We start from the raw sequence: 7,287 nt of genomic DNA on the forward strand, positions 1-7,287 counted from the left end.
CATTTCCGCCTCCACCCTAGTGAATCCCGCCTCAAACATGCGTATGTCCTCGGCGTCAATATCTGAACCGGACTCATAGTCGTCTACAACTACACCCTTTGCCCTCTCGCTAGCCGAAGAAGGAGTACGGGCCTATTGTGAAGTCGATGGACCACTCGGAATGATCACAACGGCCTCCAAGTTCTGCCCCTACCACGGTAGACTCCCCCATGCGAGAAACGGGCACCACCTCCACGCCCGAGGGGGATACTCTCTCTCACCTAAATTGGCATAACCAGTAGGCTCAGACACTGCCAACACGAGATCGCTCCTCGAAGGCCCCTCGGTCCTGGGTACCCCATCTGCCCTTATTCTCCACCTGTTTAACGGGGCCTCTTTGTCATCATCCAGAGATGACTCGTCCACCAAATGAACTACGGGAAGTAGAGCCTCCGCTTGCCGAGCCCGGGAGGGGCCGTAATCTGTATTGTAGCAGCGAGATGAACGCTCTTACTTGCAGCAACAATTGGTGTATGTCCGGTCGAGCGACTCGACTGACGAAAAATAGGTATGGGAGCCCTCGCCCTCCTCGTGACCCGTCGACCTACCAACGAGAGAAGCATAAACCAAAGAGGAAAATACAGAGAAAAGGGCAAAGAACCTAAGGACAAGACGAGATGACTCACCGGCAGAAGTTCTACGCCCGAATCTCATGTGGAACGGTGACCATTCACGAATCCCCATCGTATGGGGCAAAACCAGGTTCACCCACTCGCGAATATCAGCGACTAGCGAGGGAGGTGCCTTCTCGGCTATAAAATAGAGGAAAAAAGAAGAACAATCAGATCACCGGAAGGGAACAACAAGAAGCCCTTTTTAAAATGTATATATATATATATATATATATATATATATATATATACAAAAAGAAACTTACGGGCAAAATTCCAATCCTCAGGAAATCCGTTAGGATTAGACACCACATGCTCCGTCCTCACAAAGAAGAAGCTCTCCCAAAAGCGGCGATTGGTCTTGTCGTCCATCTTCACCACCAAGCCCTTGGTCTCGCGGTGATGAAGATGTATCATAGTACCTCTGTAAAAGTTGGGTACGAAGAGGTGAAGCAAGTGACTATGAGAAGTCCCCCGGTCGGCCAGTTATGCGTACTTGGTAAGCATGAGGAAGAGCTTGTATATATATGGAGAGAGCTGAGCCGGGCACACCACATAATAGCGATAAAAGTCTTCTGCCAGGTAAGGAAGGGGAAGTGTATAACCGAGACAAACGGGTACGAATAAAACGCGCAGTACCTCGGGCGATGTATCTTCACGACGTCGTTACCGGCGGGGGTGAGTTCAACATGATCAGGAATCCTCCACTTAGCCTTAAGCGCATCAAGTGCCACAGCGTCCATTACGGAGATGACGAGCTCAGGATCGGCATCAGATAAGTGCTTAAAATCAATCCTGGCTTTCCCCGAGCGTGGAATTATCTCATCCATGGTTGGAATATTCTCATCTTCCACAATGGCCGTCCCTTCTTCATGGGAGGGCACATCCGTTTCCGATGCAACGGTACTGGTGACTCTATCGGATGTAGAAGATGCACTAGCCATGTTTTTCTTTGGTTGGTAGGTGTGTGCTAGGGTAGAGAGAGTAACAATGGCGAGGAACTTCGAAAGAAGAGAGATGGAGACATAACAATCTGAGGAAGGAGGAAAGAGAATCCTGGAGTTTTTCGAATAATATGTAGGAAACATAGCAACCCCAAATGAAGAGTTCTCTTCTCTATTTATAAGAATACAAACATCCTGAGCGGGAAAACCAAACGTCGCCACGTTAATTCAAAAGCAGAGGAGGCACGAGCAACGACGTAATAGGGAACGTGGGCCATAATGACGCATGACTGATTGACATCATTTCTAACTGACAGAACGATCAAGTACGAAACCCGAAGTATCGCATTGTCATCTCTCTAAGAAGGGCCACTCTTCGGCAATGTGCTCAGATTTCTCAAAAGGTGCAACTGGCAATGTCCGCCCACCGAGCTCGCCCAAAGGCAACCCCGATGGGAGGATAGACTAACTATATGGGTCAAAATCTGATAAAAGGAATTCTACTTAAGGAAGAATGACCAAGAAGCAACCAAGCCGAAGTCATGTATAGAAAGCAACATACCGGCGAAGTGATTTAGCTATGGGCGAGGTCAAACACTCAATTCGGCCCGAACAGCTAGTTCAACACTTAGAAATTTCAGAGGAATATTCTACGGGATATTCCAAGAATTTATGTACTCCGGTTAAGGACCGCTGAGTAAAGAAAGTGTTTTGTATAAATATAATGGGAGAAAGTAACAGAAGGGGGGGGGGGGGGGCTGAGAAGAAGACACGCACAAACATATACATCTCTCAAAAGATGAAGATGTTCCCTAACCTCAGGCTCCTCGCCGAAAAAGGAGATAAAGAGCTTAGAATCTCGGTATTCATCTATTATTCAATTTTATCAAACGTTTTGAAGTCGGTCTTGTTCAAGAATGGTGATTCTTTTTCTTTATTTATTTCTCATTATCATTTGATATTATTGGAGCAATCATCTATTTCTTACATCGTGAGATTCAATCGCAGCTGTAATCAAATTTTATGTTCAGGTATGCTTGTTTATTCGTATCTTTTATTTATGATCTAGAATATATTATCTCTGGCTAGGATTTGCCCCAAATCTTTTTACTTAATTAGTTTAACAAAAAGGCCTAATACTTTTTGGTAAAATAGAACTCTGCTTCGTTTACATAGAGGTTGTGGCTTTCTAAGAGGATTATGGCTAGTTTCACGTGAAAACCAATATATGTGTCAATGTTTGTGATTAGTTCAAACAAATTGTGGAGATATCATTTTATACATAACTATCAAGGATGTACCAAATCTTTGTCAAGATTATGAGCATATCTTTCACTTTTTAGAAAAATCTAATCTTTTACGTGAGGCATTGGGTGATGAAAACTTTTCGATCAGCTGTTCTGTTAAAAAAATAGAGATACAGCTTCTTGTTGAATTATTGAATATTGATCCCCTGTAGACGCTAACTTGCTAGTCTGGTCCATGAATACTTATTTGTATTAAAAAAATAACATAATTGGGACCAGTCACGTATTTTTCTTGATTCATGTGGTGTATTGTTTGATCATTTCTTCAGGTAATCTTAAAGCTAATTAGGCTATTTATTTTTTTATGATTCTTGCTAGTTTTTTCTTTTAATCTCTTTTCATGCTAGTCAGAACTTTTCAAATGTGGATGTTCTTTTGTCCCTTGACAGAGGGCTGGGGTGCATTCTCTCAAATTATAAAGGATGAAGTCATGAAGAAGAGATCAAAATTGGATAACGGAGTAATCATGTTCAGGACTATATCCCCCTTGTTCAACTACACAAGTCAAATGTGTTCAAATGGTACGACGATGATTCTTCTGATAATATTTTCACGTTGATGAAAAAATGTCGTGGTCCGGGTCCTCTCTCAAGCATGGACAACAACAAATAGATTGGCACAGAAAACATTTCTATTTTGTATGTTATGCAAAAAGATTCTACTACAAAAGCCCTGGGCTTAGTTTATCCTTTTCTTCATTTTCTTATAACTAAGGTATTCCACCAATTTGCGTGCATCAGTACCTATTATCTCCTACTTGTACAAATATCAGATAAACATAAAATATAAATATCATACATAGTTTTATTATAGCATTATTTTAGAGCTCTTTTTCTTCATTGGGAGTATTTAACATGGGTGAATATTTCAGAAAAGGCTACTAATTACTAGAGTAAGGAGTGGCCACTGCTAGCAAAGGTGATTTCCTACGAATAGTGATACCAGTGCCTTCAGTCATATCCAAATCCTCCCCTTTTATCCCTTCTGGTAATGCAAAATTGAACTTGTGCACAAGCCTCGCTATTGCAAGCTCATTTACAATAATAGCAAAACCAATTCCTGGACAGCCTCTCCTGCCTGCACCAAAGGGAATCAACTCGAAGTTTACTCCTTTGACATCAATATCACTATTTAAGAATCTCTCTGGCCGATACTTGTCTGGATTTTCGCACGACAAAGGATCTCTTCCAATCGCCCAAGCATTAATTATGACCTGAGTTTTAGCAGGGATATGATAGCCTAGTAATTTTACATCTTCCAATGATTCTCGAGGAAGTAGTAGTGGATTCGGTGGATGAAGTCTGAGAGTTTCTTTGATCACTGCTTTCAGATACTGCATATTTCCTAAGTCATCCTCTGTTATCTCTGATTTCCCTTGGGCTAATTGTCGCACTTCATTCTGTAATTTAAGCTCTTGGATGCCTCAAAAGCTCTGTCATTATCCAGTTTAAAGCTGTATATGTTGTATCTGTACCAGCAGCTAATGTATCCTATGCATTAAAAAGAAACACAAAAAATAAATAAATAGCTGAAGCTTCATTTTTACATTCCAATATTTGAATTACAGTCACTAACCATGGGTAGATGAAGCAATGAAATAGTTGGTGCAGTTTCACTATTGCTTTTCTTCTTGAATTAATTAGTAGTATTTCACATTCAGTGGTTTAATAGTTTGAAATAGATCAGTGCCTTATGGAAAAAATATCACAGACACACACCATAAAAAATATTTTAACACACCAAATTTTTAATTATAGAACATTATTAGTACAATTTAAATTTCAATTCTTATAAAAAATTAAAACACAACAGACATAGGAATGGAAAAAGGCATAAAATATGCATATCATGTTCTTAAGGCCTATGAGTCGCTGTTCGAGGCATAAACATTCAGGATTTGGACTTGATGTTTGAATATATTATACTTTAGAAATTATGTGTTTAGAATTAACGCTTGTAAAGTTTTTAATGTTCTCATGAGTCATGAGCGCGCATACACACAAAAAAATTCCATGTGGAAGTATACGAGAGGCTTACCAAGAGAATAGCTTTCAGTGAATCCCTTTGAAGAGGAAAGCATGTTTCATTTCAATTCTGAATTTCGAACAAAACGTCCACTAAACACGTAGTACAAACAGGAATCAATGAATGAATGCAATGCAATGCATATGACCGCTGCGGCGCGCAACCCGATCCATTTGGGTACCCGCGCTCACTGTGGGGGTTCAGACTCCGGAGGGGCTCCTACAGCCCAAGCGCAATATCAATATCACACCGCTGCGGCGCGCAGCCCGATCCATCCTCAGTCCAGAAATGCACATAAGCCCCTTGGGCAATAGTAAAATAACAGTCTCAACTCAAAACGTCAGTAAAATATCATTTAAGTTTTCAAATCTTAGAAAGATAGCTGAGTTTGCGAAACAGTATTTTAAACCTTGGACTGTGATAAAATAATATGCAAAGTAATGCAAAAACAGTGATATCAATCCCTGAAGGATTCAAACAATTGGCGCGAAGCCCAAATATAACAATCAACCCAAATAATGATGATAACAAGTAGTTTCAATCAATTACGCAATAAAACCAACAACCGGGACGGACTAAGTCACAATCCCCAACGGTGCTCTACCCCACGCTCATACCTGGCGTGCAAGTCACCACAATACAGCACTATGATGTGCAAATCCGGGGTTTCAAACCCTCAGGATATCATTTACAAGTATTACTCACCTCGGACCGGTGAAATCTCTAGCTCTCGACGCCTTTGCCCCTCAAACCGGCCTCCACGCGCGTCGAATCTAACCAAAATCAGAGCGAATACATTACAATATGCCAAGGGAACAATACCCAATCAAAAACAACCAAGAAATAGCAGAAATCTCGAGACTAGCAAAACCCGAGCCCCGGACCCGCTTCTCGAAAAATTACGAAATTCACATCGCCGGATTCCTCGTCTCGCCACGAGTGCATACATATAAAGTTCACCAAAATCGGAGTTCGTTTGACCTTCCAAATTCCATTTTTACATCAAAATTCTCAAACCCTAACTTACCCCATTTTTACCCTTTAATTCCTTGGGTTTTCAGTGTTAATCCATGATTTTACACCATAATATCATAATCTAAGTCTAAGAATCCATACCTGATGATAGCCCTCGAAACCCTCTTCAAAAATCGCCCAAAATCTCCTTAGTCCGAAGTCCAAAATGTTTCTTCTCTTTCAAAATCGTGAAAACACTGTTCACTTAAACTCANCATTTTCCATTTCTGAATTTTCCAACAAAACGTTCCATTATCTTTTTAGCTTTTCACCCGAGCTAGTACTTTCTCTTTTTCTGATATATTCTTCAATCACACTCTTCAAAAATGTGTCCATCTCATTTGCTGCTTTCTCCATTTTGGTGTCAAGACCACTAATTTTATTGAACCATTCAAGCCACAGAATATATTCCCCGACGTTGAATGTACCTAAAAGGTTCACAAATCCATCTAGGGTGGATTTACCATGTATTCCATATTTCCTCCCTAAGGCCACTCTGCTAATTATGTTATTAGTCAGAGAACAGAAAAAATCTCTCAAATCCATCACTGAACTCGAAGATTCACACTCTCGTCTGATATTTTCAATCATGTTAGATATTTCTTCTTCTCTGACATCACGAAAAGATTGGACTCTTTTGTTGCTAAGAAGGTGAAACACAGTAACACTTCTAACTTGCCTCCAATATTCACCATAAGGACTGAAGGCTATATCTTTGGAGTCATAAAATAGTCTATCAACAATGCTGGATTTAGGTCTGCTTGACCAGACGAGATCGTGGGTTTTCATAATATCACGAGCAGCATCAACAGAGGAAGCAACGACCACTGGCTTATTGCCCAAGTGAAGTAGCATGACTGGACCATATTTTTCTGATAATTTATGGAGAAAACGATGAGGATGTGACCCAAGTTGATGAAGATTTCCTATAACTGGAAGCTTTCTCGGAGATGGGGGTAACTTTTTTTGGGTATTTGAAGTAGTAAAGAACCATTGATGGAGGAAGAAAATGAAAACAAGCAGAGGAATTAGAAGCGATTACCAGGGGAGATTCATGATTTTACTGTAGCGAGGAATACTTAGATATAATGAAATCAAGATTTGGGTACAATAATATGTTGGAGACAGAAATATTAGAAATGGTGATTCTAATTGTGTACATTATCATATAATATCATATTATCATATTGAGACGTTTATTCACCACACTAGTTATAGGGGACAATGATAATCGCATTGACAATTATGCAGTAAGAGCAAATAGAAGTGTCTTCATTTGCTTCCGATATAACAAATCTTTGTTAAGATTATGAGTTTTCTTGCAATATATATAGAAAAATCGAATCT

General features: G+C 40.2%; 1 pseudogene; it reads right to left on the reverse strand.

Moving 5' to 3' along the window:
* Window positions 1–3,781: 3,781 nt before the first annotated feature.
* On the reverse strand, window positions 3,782–6,996 carry LOC109210027 (annotated as a pseudogene).
* Between the last annotated feature and the right edge of the window lie 291 nt (window positions 6,997–7,287).

The sequence above is a fragment of the Nicotiana attenuata genome, unplaced genomic scaffold (assembly GCF_001879085.1).
Source record: "Nicotiana attenuata strain UT unplaced genomic scaffold, NIATTr2, whole genome shotgun sequence".
In the NCBI taxonomy this organism is placed as follows: Eukaryota; Viridiplantae; Streptophyta; class Magnoliopsida; order Solanales; family Solanaceae; genus Nicotiana; species Nicotiana attenuata.